The sequence below is a fragment of the Coffea arabica genome, chromosome 2e (genome assembly GCF_036785885.1).
Source record: "Coffea arabica cultivar ET-39 chromosome 2e, Coffea Arabica ET-39 HiFi, whole genome shotgun sequence".
NCBI lineage: Eukaryota > Viridiplantae > Streptophyta > Magnoliopsida > Gentianales > Rubiaceae > Coffea > Coffea arabica.
Window position 1 is genome coordinate 1,849,286 of NC_092313.1, and position 13,230 is coordinate 1,862,515.

At 32.8% G+C, this 13,230-nt stretch overlaps 3 long non-coding RNA genes across 4 annotated transcripts; 2 read left to right on the top strand and 1 right to left on the bottom strand.

Annotated features, from left to right (window-relative positions):
* Window positions 1-6,074: 6,074 nt before the first annotated feature.
* LOC140037163 (uncharacterized) lies at window positions 6,075-9,018 on the top strand. Its single transcript, XR_011841095.1, has 2 exons — window positions 6,075-6,257; window positions 8,798-9,018. It is a non-coding gene; the product is annotated as an uncharacterized lncRNA (long non-coding RNA).
* Window positions 9,019-10,955: 1,937 nt separating this feature from the next.
* LOC140036495 (uncharacterized) lies at window positions 10,956-12,949 on the bottom strand. 2 transcript variants are annotated; one of them, XR_011840050.1, is made up of 3 exons: window positions 12,678-12,949; window positions 12,461-12,565; window positions 10,956-11,331 (listed from the first exon to the last, which is right to left on the bottom strand). It is a non-coding gene; the product is annotated as an uncharacterized lncRNA (long non-coding RNA). The 2 variants fall into 2 exon arrangements; XR_011840049.1 differs by lacking the exon at window positions 10,956-11,331 and having other exon boundaries at window positions 11,370-12,565.
* Window positions 11,192-11,693, top strand: LOC140036496 (uncharacterized). Its single transcript, XR_011840051.1, has 2 exons — window positions 11,192-11,304; window positions 11,608-11,693. It is a non-coding gene; the product is annotated as an uncharacterized lncRNA (long non-coding RNA).
* Window positions 12,950-13,230: the final 281 nt, after the last annotated feature.

A 13,230-nucleotide genomic window follows, 5' to 3' on the forward strand; every position in this document is an offset into this window, starting at 1 on the left:
GGTAAAATATCCCTCATACATATGTCATGGATATTTCAGACTTTTAGTAAAAAAAAATTTTTGTTGTTAAAATAACATATATCATAGTGTACTAATTATTTCAGGACCATTTTATAGGTGAACTAAATTTAATTTAAATTATACAATAGATTATACATATTTGTGATTTTCATTTATAATTATTGGATCCTATTCTTATGAACAATCTCCCAAGGGAAAAAATCCATATCATACTGATTTTCTTATATTAATTGTTATACTAATTTTGTCATTTTTATTATTATATTATTTCTCATTTTGTTTAGGCTTTTACTCTTATTATTTCTTGTGTCTCAGATGTAAATTTATTTAAAATTTATCATCTTATTATAGTCATAGGTGTTAAATTATAAAAATTTTGATATATAAACAAGTAATATTCTATATATAACTAGGAAGATTTGTTGTTATTGTTATTCGAACTTTCAAACTTGTCAAAAATTGAAAATGATTAAAAGCTTATAATACGACAAAATTTTATTACATATTTTACAAGATTATGTGAAAAGTCAAACTATTTTTCATAGTATTTTAAAATATATAAATAAATTTTTTGAATTATACCTATAATCATGTATTATACAAGTATATTATGAGTACTTACTAACTAAGGTACTAAGAATTAATCATTAATAAAACATCTTATCGTTATTTCAAATAAATTTTCTAATACTAGTTTGAAATATGTTTTAAAATAAAATAGCACATGTGTCCCATAAATCAGGACGTTTTGATTATTAATCAATTTACCATGTTATTAGTAAGAATTACTATTTATGTATAAAAACTTACTATTACTTGAATTAAACTTACTCACTAAAAAGTAAGTTTGGGATATAAAGTAGTAATTTATTTATTTAAAAAGTAAGTTAATATTTATTCCAACTTATCTTTTGAAGTATAAAAGTTACTAATTTATTACTGTTAACTTATTATTTTAGATAGAAAACTTACTTTCTTATTTTAAAGTGTTATCCTATTTAGGTGGATAGGCCTATCAAATAATCAAATGGTCGCTAAAAGTAACTAAAAAATAAATCGAAAATGGTCATGTAAGTGTTATCCTATTTATGTCTTAAAAAGTAAATTGAAATAAAAATGAAAGTTACTTTAAAAAAAAAAATAAATTACTACTCTATATTTGAAACTTACTTTTTGGAGAGTAAGTTTAGTTCAAGTAATAGTAAGTTTTTACGGATTAATAGTAAATCCTGTTAATAGAATAGTAAATTTGGTTAATCATCAAAACTTACTAGTTTGTGGCATAAATTTACTATTTTACTTAAAGAAACTTATATGAAACAAGTATTAGGAAGTTTATTTAAAATAATGCTAAGATTTTTTTATTAATGATTGAAACTTAATATTATAGTTAGTAATTGTTGGTAACGTAAATGTATAATATATGATTGTATGTATCATTCATCAATGTTATGTGTTTTAAGCATTTTAATAAATGTATGTATCATTTACAAATGTTATGTGTTCTAATAAATTTATTTTCTAGGTCACAAGTATAAAAGTTAAATTTGTACTAATGTAGCATAATCTTTGAAAACTATAGTAAATTTACCCATATATTAAGTTTCGTGAGTTTCAAATATATTTTGTATCATTTACAATATGGATTAATATGCACTTTTTTTTTTTATCAAACTTACTTTTAATTGGCAAATAGTATGTAAATTATTATAAAATGTCATTTTATAATAATCATAATTTTTATAGGTGAATGGTATATAAACTGCTAAAATTGCCAATTTATAAATGATCAAATCTTACTACTTTATGGCATATATTAGTTTGGTCAACTAAAAAATTATCGTAATTAAGTGTACGTTGGTTGTTGATTTGAAATTTGCACCCCTGTCACTATTTCATTATTTCTACCTCAAGTTTTTCTAATCAAAGTAAAACAAAGTCAAATATGTTTTCCTTTTGTATGTAGTATTTATATTTAGTAAAAAATTAATAAACCATGATTACATTTCATAATTTCTAATGAAATTAGTAACATGTTCTAAATAAATTGGAATAATTTGTAAAATATGTTTTTTTTCCAATATAATTAGGGGTGGCAATCGGGTCCAAATCGGATTCGCGGGTCGGGTTGAGACCCAGGTATAATAGAAAGCTGGTTGGCCCGAACCTGACCCGCCAACCTGAAACGGGTCAGGATATCTGACCCGAATCTGAAAATTTCAGGTTGTCAGGTTGACGGGACGACCCGAATGACCCAAAACTTAATTTTAATTTATTAATTTACTACAGTAATTTCTAATTCGCACAAGACTAATTACATAATCAAGTAATAAAAATTTAAATAAATAATCGCAAACCAAATCTAAAGTAAATTAAAAATAGCGTAAAAGTGTTTTATTCCAAACCAAATATAAAATAAATTAAAGCAGTATAAAAGTAAAAAATAATATAATACATTATTTGTCCAAATATAATAATTTCAACTTCAAATAAGTTAAATAAATTCATTTAGGATTAAGTGATTAATGCCTTTAAAAAAAAAGAATAACTTAGTTTAGTTAGATAAAATAATTTTTAATTCATAAACAGGTTATCGGGTCGTATCGGATCACCCACGGTTTGACCTGAATTCGACTCGTTTTCTTTTTGGGTTCGTCGGATTTGACTCGATTCTGACCCGAACCCGCGAAACCTCAATTTGAATTAATTAATTTCGTGTTAGGTTCATATTGTGTTTTTAGGTCGTATCGAAAATTATCACCCCTAAATATAATCAAAAGAAATTTGCACTATTAAAAAGCAAGTGGAAGAAAGGATGATGACATAAGTATAAATGTGAGCAACTATATACATATCACACCATAAGTTTAGGTTTGATTTGTTCAAAACATAGGTAATTTATTCGTTAGTAGATATAAAATGCATATTAATTTTCTACAAATGGAAAATACAATTTCAAATATACTAACCATTAACAAAATATGTAGTTTGAACACGATCAATTGAACTCATATTTCGTTTGTTTAGCTATCATTTATTTTGTTACTTAGGTTGAATATTTACATTTGAATAGAGTATTGATATCGGAACTTCAATTATTCTTAATGAACTTCAATTAAGTGTAAATGACAACAATTGCTAAAATATAGTTTTCTTAAACTTTTTTGAAAAATGACAAAAATATAATCAGCACTTTTTTGTGAAAATATCAAATTGTTAATTCAATTCAAATTAATTTTATAATAAAAAATATTATTCCTCAAACTAGTTGGTTAATCCGTAACTATGCCCGTACTAGTGTCGAATGGATAACTAAAATAGGAAATTGCAACAAATAATAATTTTGACAGGAAAGGTGCAAATAAGTAGAACTTTTGCTAACTTTAACCCAAAATTTAAAAAAAAGGATAGGCTTTTTTGTAGTTTTGAATTCAAAAGTGTTGTGATTGTGATAGAATTCTTTATTAAAATTTGAAACGGTTAAGACATTTGATATAAAATTGGTATTTCAAAATAGGAGAAAACGGCTCATTTTGAGCATCAGTAAGATTCTACTCACCAATTTATTTAGTACTTGGACTAAACAAAGGTCCATCTAATGCAAATTGGCTGAAACAAAAAATGGCAACCTCAGATTTTATATCACTAGGACAAGCACAATAATCGTGCCCAGTGACTGGGGGCATCCGAGAATGAAGATTTGGCCATCTCCGAACATACACCACTAAGACGAGCACAAATACGCCCCTCAAAGGCATAGACAAGCACATTTACCAACGACCAAAATTTCCTTACTCAAAGTCAGAGACAAACACAACTATCAAACACCAATTGAGACGAGCACAGTTACCGTGCCGAGTGACTTTAAGACATCCTTCTTTGATATAAAAAACATGGACAAATGGCTCTCTACGTTGCAAATGCAGATTTACTAACTTTTAATAACTGATACTTACGCAATTGAATTAAGCTGGCAGGACACTGGATATAGATATCTAAGCATGACAAGATTACATGGCCAAGAACTGAATTTAGAGCACAAAGACTTTGGGTTCAGAAAATTGAAACAATCAAGAGGCTAGTAACTTGATTTGAGAATATGATCACCAGCGTCAAGGACTCTGATATCACTATCAAAAGCTTCAGTTTGAATTGAAATTTCTGGTTTACAAACCCAAGAGCACTTGTGCGCTGAAATTATTCACATTAAAATAAGTAAACACCAGAAATTGCAAACTAAGGAGATTATGTTCAGATTTACAATCAAAACGCATTAAGCGACCTTTGAAGAAACGTAAATCATCCTAAAATTTTTGAGCAAAGTCCATCTGAAAAATTTGTACCCTCTCAAGAATAAAATTCCTTAATGGTCTTGGCTGAAATCTGGTTCATTCACTACAAAACCATCACAAGATTTGTATTAAAAATAGGCCACAACAACACATAATCATAGCAAATAGGTAACATAAAACTTAGGCGTGAAGAAGGAAAAAATGTACCTGAATATTTTCGTGTCCTAACAAGCTAGTGTTTCGTACATGACTTTGGATTAATGAAGGATTGCATGCCCACATTAATGCCTATACAAATGCAAATACAACACAATTATATTTCATGTCTTCACACAAAAATAAAAGCAAGCTATACATTACCTGACCAGGAGGAATGATCTGAAACCAAGCTTGGCCGATTTGTTAGATAACTGTACTAGCTCATCTACATGAACTGTCATTTCTTCCATTTTCAGCATGATGCTAGAAGCTATCATGTCAAAGAAGCTATCATGTCAGTCAAAGAGGCTATCATGTCAATGTTTGTGTTGATACATGTTTTCTGAGATTTTTACTTAAATTCTTTGCAATACAAATGAAAATATTACAACTTTGGACTCCTACGCAATTTATACTCAAGTTAATCATACCCAAAGATTGGAATCCCACGCAACCCATACCCAAAGATTGCTGAAAGTTATGTTAAATTGCATAATTCCTTTGGAACGACTAGAATTTAAGAGGGGAAGGAGAAAAATACTATCTAGATTCAAAAATAATTGAGTAACTATAGTAACAGTGCATTTGGCAATTAGAACTTTTAATTTTCTCACCCGCACAGAGTAGCAATCATAACATACAAATTTCTCTTTGACATTTCACCAAACATCTTATATCCATTCACAAATTAATCACATTTAACTTAAACGCCTAGTCTTAAGTCCTTTTCTAGATGTTTCATATGGCTGTTAAGAAGAAGGCAGATGACTTTAACGAGATAGGTGATACCCGAAAGTGTTTCACGAACCCAAAACCGTTTTCAGGAACCCATAACCGTTTTCAGAAACCGGTAATTTTTTTTACTTAAATATGTACATTTTTTACTTTTAGTATTACTAAGTGTGAGGACCCGTAAAAAACTATTATTTTATGCCTAATTTTTGGCTTAATAAATTATTTAATTGGATTTTTATCCCAAGGAATATTTTCTAGTCATATTAGACCTAAATACATGGTAATATAATTTTGTTATATTTTTAAAGTGACTCGTTCAAAAAAATAATTTCCTAGGGCGCGTTTAGTAAAAATAGCGAATAGTACTTGGAGATTTTATCCGCGTAGTAGTACAATAAGCTTGGAATATTGGGGACTCGTACTATGGTCCTAAAATAGGTAATCTTATGAATAAAAACTCAAGTGATAGTTAATAGTGCTATCGTTATAAGAATTTCTCGGAAGTTTCGCGTTATAGCGTTAAATTTGAAGGTACGCGTTTTCACACGCGCGACTTCAATTGAGGGACTTTAGACCCTTATTTCGGGACAATTAAGAGTGTGTAATATTTACATGAATATATATGCCTTGGAGGTTTAGTGCACTAGTGAACCAAACGCAAGAGAAAATTGAGCCGTAATCGCACCAAACGGCCCCTAATGAGAGTTGACTTTTGGGTGAATTACCACCACTTATTTCACCTTCTCTTGGAAGCTAAAGGAAAGTCTGATCACTCTCTCTCCTCCTCTCAAGACAGCCGACCAGCTCTCCCCTCTCTCTAACTCCATTACTTCAAAATTTCTGCTCACTAATCTCACTCAAAACCACCCCAAATCATCTCCAAATTCAACCAAACTTGCACCACACCTAGCTTGACACTTGAGGAGCATTTTGAGCTGCAAATAAGGGCTGGAAATCACGATTTTTCTGGGGTAATAGAGGGCCGAAAATTCTGCTGAACATCAACCCAAAGTAAGTGATGATCCACTCTTGGAAACTTGAAGTTTGGAAGCTATCTTACCTTGTTAAGTTCATGCATGCATTTGGTTAGCTTGTGTATGGTATAAAAATGTGATTGTGGGCTCTTTGAATTCCCACACTTGGGTTGTTGTTGCTGATTTGATGATTGATGGTGATTATATTGTTGGTTTAGTGGTTAAAATGATGCATTAGTGGTGGGTAATTAGTAGAAACTTCATTGGGTGTTAGAAGCTAAAATTTCCGATTCTGCCCCTGCCATGTTCGGCCATTTCCAGGCCAATTTTTAATGGTCTAACGGCTTGAATTGGATGTTTATAGGATGTATTAGATGTGTGAAAAATTTCATTGAAAAATATTGAGGTTTGATTGAGCAAATGAATTTTTCTTGAGAAACTAGCATTCTGGAAAACTGTTCGCGTATGATTCTGACCAGTGGTAGTATTTTGGCTATAACTCTGTCCTCGGATGTCGAAATCATGTGCCGTTGGTGGCGTTGGAAACTAGACATTCCTGGCTTTAATTTGGTATATAATGCACGTTCTGATTCTTTGTGAGCAAGCCGAACCAGATGTTTTAAGTTCGCTGTCCTGTTGCTCTGTTCATCTGGAATGAAGTGTTCAGGCAGCAACTTGATGCCCGAATTTGAACCAGATAGGTGCCGAATTTGGAAACGATTTCTTCTGTGATATTTTAGCTCTATGAATGTATTTTCCAACGGCGTAATCCATGCTCGATTTTGAGTTAAATTGACTGAGTTGTGACTGAAACAAGTGGACTGCTCTGTTTTGGAAAAACCCTAATGTTGGACTGGTTTGGAACAAGATCTTGGAGTGAACTTGTTAATTGATGTTCTTGATACTAAACACTTACCAAAGGCATTATGGATGTTTCTTAGGCCTTTATTTCACAAATGAAACATGATTGGATAGTTTGCTTGATTAAACGTTTTGAAATGGGTAATGAATGTCTAAAGGCAGATTGCCTTATAATTTTTCCTGAACTTTGGTTGGCTAATTAGCTATCTTTCCGAAAGTATTTTTCCCTGAAATTTGATAGAACGGTACCTCTCATATGGGAGTAAAATACTGCCAATTTTGGTACCAATCCAAGTTCGTTTCGATACCCAATTAAATTGCTAGAGTTGGAGGTTCAAATCTGGAAATTCTTCTCCAGTCTTGAATTTCCCCAACTTCGGGCTACCGTATCTCGGTACTCGAAACTCCGATTCTTGATCCGCTTGTTTTGTTATACACCTCACTTGTAACACTAATTGAGCTGCAAATTTCAGAGGCCGATTTGCAACGTGTGAATCGTGCCGAATTTCCAAAGTTGGCCGAGATCCAACTTAATTCTGCCATGAAAACCAACCCTGCGTCTTCAAGCTCATTTTTGACCACTTTTCACTTCGATTCATGGAAAAGTGTCTTCTAGGAACTTATGGTACTTTCTAAGAGGTTTCCAACGGTATAAAGTTTTCCAATTCTCGACTTGTACTGAGCGAGTTCCGATTTTTCAAAGGTTCATGATAAAACTGAAAATTTTCCAATTTCAAAGAAATAGAGTTTTTCAAGAACTCTTTATTCTTTTAATTTTCTTAAACGTTTTGTTCCCGATTTTCATGATAAAAACTCAAATAAAGTTGTACATAATAAAAGGCAAGTTGAACCTCGATTTACGTGTAATTGAGGTTCCTTTTTGCGAAATAATCCCTAGATTGTACTAGTGTACAATCTTTCTTGATAAGTGGGTTAATTGTGTGATTACCCCCTATTAATTGCCAGGCGCACAAGGAGACCTTCAAGAGGATCTCACAGTGGACACTTGAACTCCCAGAAAATAATTCTTATTGAATTGCTCGGTGAGTGTCAAGTGTGTGAAATTTGATACTTGCTTATTTGTGGTAATTGTTGGAAGCTTTAAGAAAATGGGGACGGGTGCGTACTTTATCGCACTTGTTCTAATTTCAAATGAATGAATGAAATGTATTGAATGAATGAATGAAATGCAATGTTATGTCATGAATGCATGTGTCATTGGAGTGAACCTCCTCGACTTTCAAATGAATGGGGGACGCCCAAACTCATAGGCCGACCTTAGACTCGAGCCAGCAATGGGCTTGGTCGAGGACTTAGGCGTGCCATGAGATATAAATGAGCTTGACCTAATGAGAGGTTTTGCTCGGCATACTCGTGGAGTATCGCCTTATAAATGACTTGTGGGCCCTTGAGGTGTACGGTGGACGGAGGGAAGTAAGTGGTGATCTACGGAAATGAAAATACCGACCCGGTTGACAGGAGGGTCAATGAGGGAAGGTATACGAATGGCATCGGCAGAGCGAGTGGAACTTAGCTCCTGAGAGCTATTGTATCCTTGAATTGTTTCTGATTTCTTTTCCTGTTTGAATGATTGTTTATTGAAGGGACATGGTTTATTTATTAGATTTGGGATTGCTATTTGAACAAAGTGCTTGCATGTGTGTTCTTGGCCTCACGAGCGTTTAGCTCACCCTATAGTTTTGTTTTCCTTAACAGGACCGAATCTTGGAGAAGTAAGGAGAAACCATTCGTGGTACTTTTGTTAAGACTCCTGTTATATTTTGACTAGGCCCTAGTTTGGATTGTACTTTTGGAAATTGTAAACTTGAAAGTTTGGGCCCTGACGTGTACGTTGAATTTAAGTTGTTTTGTGATTACCGATGTAATGGTTATATGTTAAGTGATTCGATAAGATTGAACGCTTCCGCATTTTTGTATTCATGTTGTTCTCTTCGAAGTGTTTAGTCCGGTTTTAAATTGAACGGAATTGCTTGAGTCCTGGCGAGAGCTAGGCAGGCGTCCGCGGATACCCTTTGGTCCGCCTTAGGGAGATGTGGGGCGTCACACTAAGTTTGATTCAAACATAAGTAAATTTTGTCAAATAATAAGTAAATTAAATTACTCAAAGTGTAAATTTCTATTTCTGACTAAAACTTATCTTTCAGGCATACACTTACTAGTTTTAATTAAAAACTTACTAAAGTTAATATTAATTATTTTAATATAATATTTAAAAAAGTCGCTAAAAATTTTGATCTGTCACTAAAGGTAATAGAAACCTATAATAGTAGGTTTCCCTAATATCGGGTTTGTTTGGATTGTGATTTATTAGAGATATTTTTAATATAACACTTTTTGTAATATGATGTATGTGAGATAAAAAGATAATTGGAAAGATAAAAAGGTGCGTTGGAAATTGTAATAATGATGTAAGCAAATATATTTTGACAAATAAACCGCAATCCAAACAAACCCATCGTTACCATAACTATAGGCACTGTAGCATTGTCCGTAAAGGAAAAGACTGATCATCAACAAACATGTCATAATAATTATGAATCTTAAAAATAATTTTCCAGTCAGCCCACCCGAACTGAAATCGCGCAAATTTAACACATGTTTCACACTATAAGCACTTGCAAATGCTAAAGCAAGTCACTCCTATCTATCTACAGGAAAAGTAGTCGCAAATTCTCAGTTTTTACTTCAACATCAATAATTGAAAACTTTGCTTACCAAAAAAAATAAAAATAAAAATATTTACAATAATAAGCAACGCAATTACACATTATTGACTATATATGATAAATCGATCCGAACTGATCAGTGGTCTAAATAATGGTATCCCAAGTCACTTTTACACAAATTGATGCTTAATTCCTTGACTTTGAGGGAGACTATCTGAAAATTTTATGAAGGAAATCATACACATATAGAGCAGAGATCAGTTCACTTAGCTGAGCCTTAATTAACCATATGTTATCTGAATTTTCCTTCAGAAGATTCCAAAAAGAACCGATTCCTAGCCACGAGATCCCCCCCACCCAAAAAAAAAAAAAAAATCTTTAGACAGCAGGGCAGGGATTCACGAAGACTCTATATATTAATGAAATTCATACATACTTCTAATTTAGGCAAGAGATTATGCATTCTAATTGATGCGTACATGCTAATGTATTTGAACCAAACATGCAGCTCCAGGACGGTGCTTTCTTGCTCAGGATTCATTCATTTGGAGTATTTTAGCTAGTAATGACAAGTTTACAAGAAATGAGTTTGATTGTACTTGCTACCTATCCCATTGGCGTAAACCCCCAAATTTTTGACTTGAATACACAAAGTCGTATTTTTTGGACAAAAAAAAAAGAGAATACACATAATCGTATTTATGAATACTTCAACCACTATGCTTGTCTTATTATGGAGCTTGGAGTCATCTTAATTCTCCATATCTTATGATTGAGAGTGGCGCAAGACTCCTTCCTAGCAAGTAAGCAGTGGTAATTAATATGTATGGATGAAACTTGGACCGATTCCCACAGACTTCCAAGCCAAGTAACCCAAATCATTAATATGACCTTTAAACCACATATATACATACACTTTCTCTGTTTAATTGAACGACAATGTTAGAGGGCCCCAGTGGAATCTTAGTCAATAAAACCACATTTATCCATTGGTATATTTACGCCATTGGGCTGCGGCCGGCTGACCATTATCTTAAGTGCAATATTGTGATGGATAGTAGATTTCAATGATTATTATACTTTTGGCAGATTTTTTTTCAAATGTCAATAAACTATGTCTTTACCTACTCTTGCTCCTAAATAACGAGGAAAAGGACAATTCTAACTGGATTATTAGGAATAGAAAGAGACTAAATTACCTTTGAATTAGACGGATGCCCTTTGACACCTGTTGGATTTAAAAAAATTACATAAAGTGACAATTGATAGAAGGCAAGATTCAAAACTCTGACCTCCCATCTCACAAAATCTTAAAGTACTTTTTGTGGTTTAACAAGTAGCGTACATATACATGTATCATCTATCCTTGCATCTTTATCATGATAAGAAATCTATCTGGTCATTTCTTTCCCTCCAGCTTGCGTTTTTCTCAACCCAGTCGGAAGCCATTGAAAGCATGGCAAGTGAACAATTGAGTGGTAGGTGGTCTCTTAATGGAATGACTACCCTTGTTACCGGTGGCACCAGAGGCATTGGGTAAGCAAATTTCTTCAAATATAGTTCCTGGTATTTATATTTATATCAAAAAATTAGTAAATTCATTTCAACATTAGTTTTCTCATTCACTCCTCAAAAGGGTATGTTAACTGTTAACAACCAATTGGACAACTTTTAATGAGCAGAAAAACCTACTCAATCACGGTCATATCTCGTTTCGTATACATAAATCCTTACTTCCTTCACTTGTTCTAGTATATATGTGCGATTATGTCCCTAGTAGCTTTAATGCAACATTCAAAATGCGTGTCCCCATTTTAACTATTTGACCCAAAATTTCAGGCATTCCATAGTGGAAGAGTTAGCAGGATTTGCACAGGGTTTCAAAGTCTATGGTTCAACTTGCGATAAGGCTTCAAGAACAGAAAGAGAGGAACTAATAAGGAGCACAGGGTTTCAAAGTCTATGGTTCAACTTGCGATAAGGCTTCAAGAACAGAAAGAGAGGAACTAATAATGAACGTCTCTTCCACCTTCGACGGCAAGCTGAACTTACTGGTAAGCACAAATTCTGATCCATAAAAATGGTTGGTCCATCTATTTCTTGACTTGTTAAAGAATCATAAACAGCATTTCTGTTTACAGTTTTAATATTTGCATCCAAAGTAATTCTTAGGGGAAATATTTCGGATATCTTGGTTTGAATTAATTTCCCAAATGCGGACTGCAGTGCAGATATTTTGTAGGATGTGCCGGCTGAAAGTGAATGGTATGCTTAAAAAGGAGTAATTTAAGAAGCCTCCCATCAGATTTTTAACAATTTGACTGCCATTACCATTTGGCAATTAGAACTTTTAATTTTCTCACCCGCACAGAGTAGCAATCATAACACACAAATTTCTCTTTGACATTTCACCAAACATCTTATATGCATTCCCAAATTAATCACATTTAACTTAAACGCCTAGTCTCAAGTCCTTTCCTAGATGTTTCATATGGCTATTAAGCATATTTTACCCGTAGACAATCAAAACTACAACCATGTCCTAGATGTTTCAACGGACATTTTAGCCCCAAAATTGCAATAAATTCTCAGCCCTGATTTCGCAAGAAAATCTTGACAAACAAAACAAATGAAATATAAATAAATTACAGCAATATAATCAAACGATTTCAAGAGAACATGATGGTCTAACCTCGTCACCGCTATTTTTCATATGTTCTTTGGTTGGCTACCACCGTTGCTAACCCTTTTGTTGTGTCTGATAGGGGGGAAACCCTTTCTCCTGAACCTGTGCTATCTAAAAAGCATATTTAGCTTTTCCTCCGCGCCTAGGCAGGCCAATTGATTGACCGAAATGAGAATCAATGCTTAGTAAAAGGCAGAAAAAGAGACTGAGGCATGAAACCTACCAGAAGAGTTCAGCCTGAAGATATGATAGAATTGCTTAGCCCGCTTGATCAATTTTCTAAATTTTAGCTAAAGCTAATCCCGTTCCATAAGATGATGATCGTACTCCTTCCTTTTCCAGGAAAAATTTTCTACAATCTTCCGTGAGGTGAGAAGAAAATAAAAAAGAAGGGAAGCAACTTTAGAGAGGTGGAAACCCAAACCGTTTTCAGAAACCGATTATTTTTTTACTTTAATATGTAAATTTTTTACTTTTAGTATTAGTAAGTTTAAATTAAACAAAAGTAACATTTGTCAAATAATAAGTAAATTAAATCACTGAAAGGGTAAATTTTGATTTTTGACTAAAACTTATATTTCAGACATATACTTACTAGTTTTAATTAAAAACTTACTAAAGTTAATATTAATTATTTTAATATAATATTTAAAAAGTCGCTAAAAAATTTGATTTGTCACTAAAGGTAATAGAAACCTGTAATAGTAGGTTTTCTTAACATCGTTACCATAACTATAGGCACTGTAGCATTTAACTAAAAGTATGTCCAGCAAACA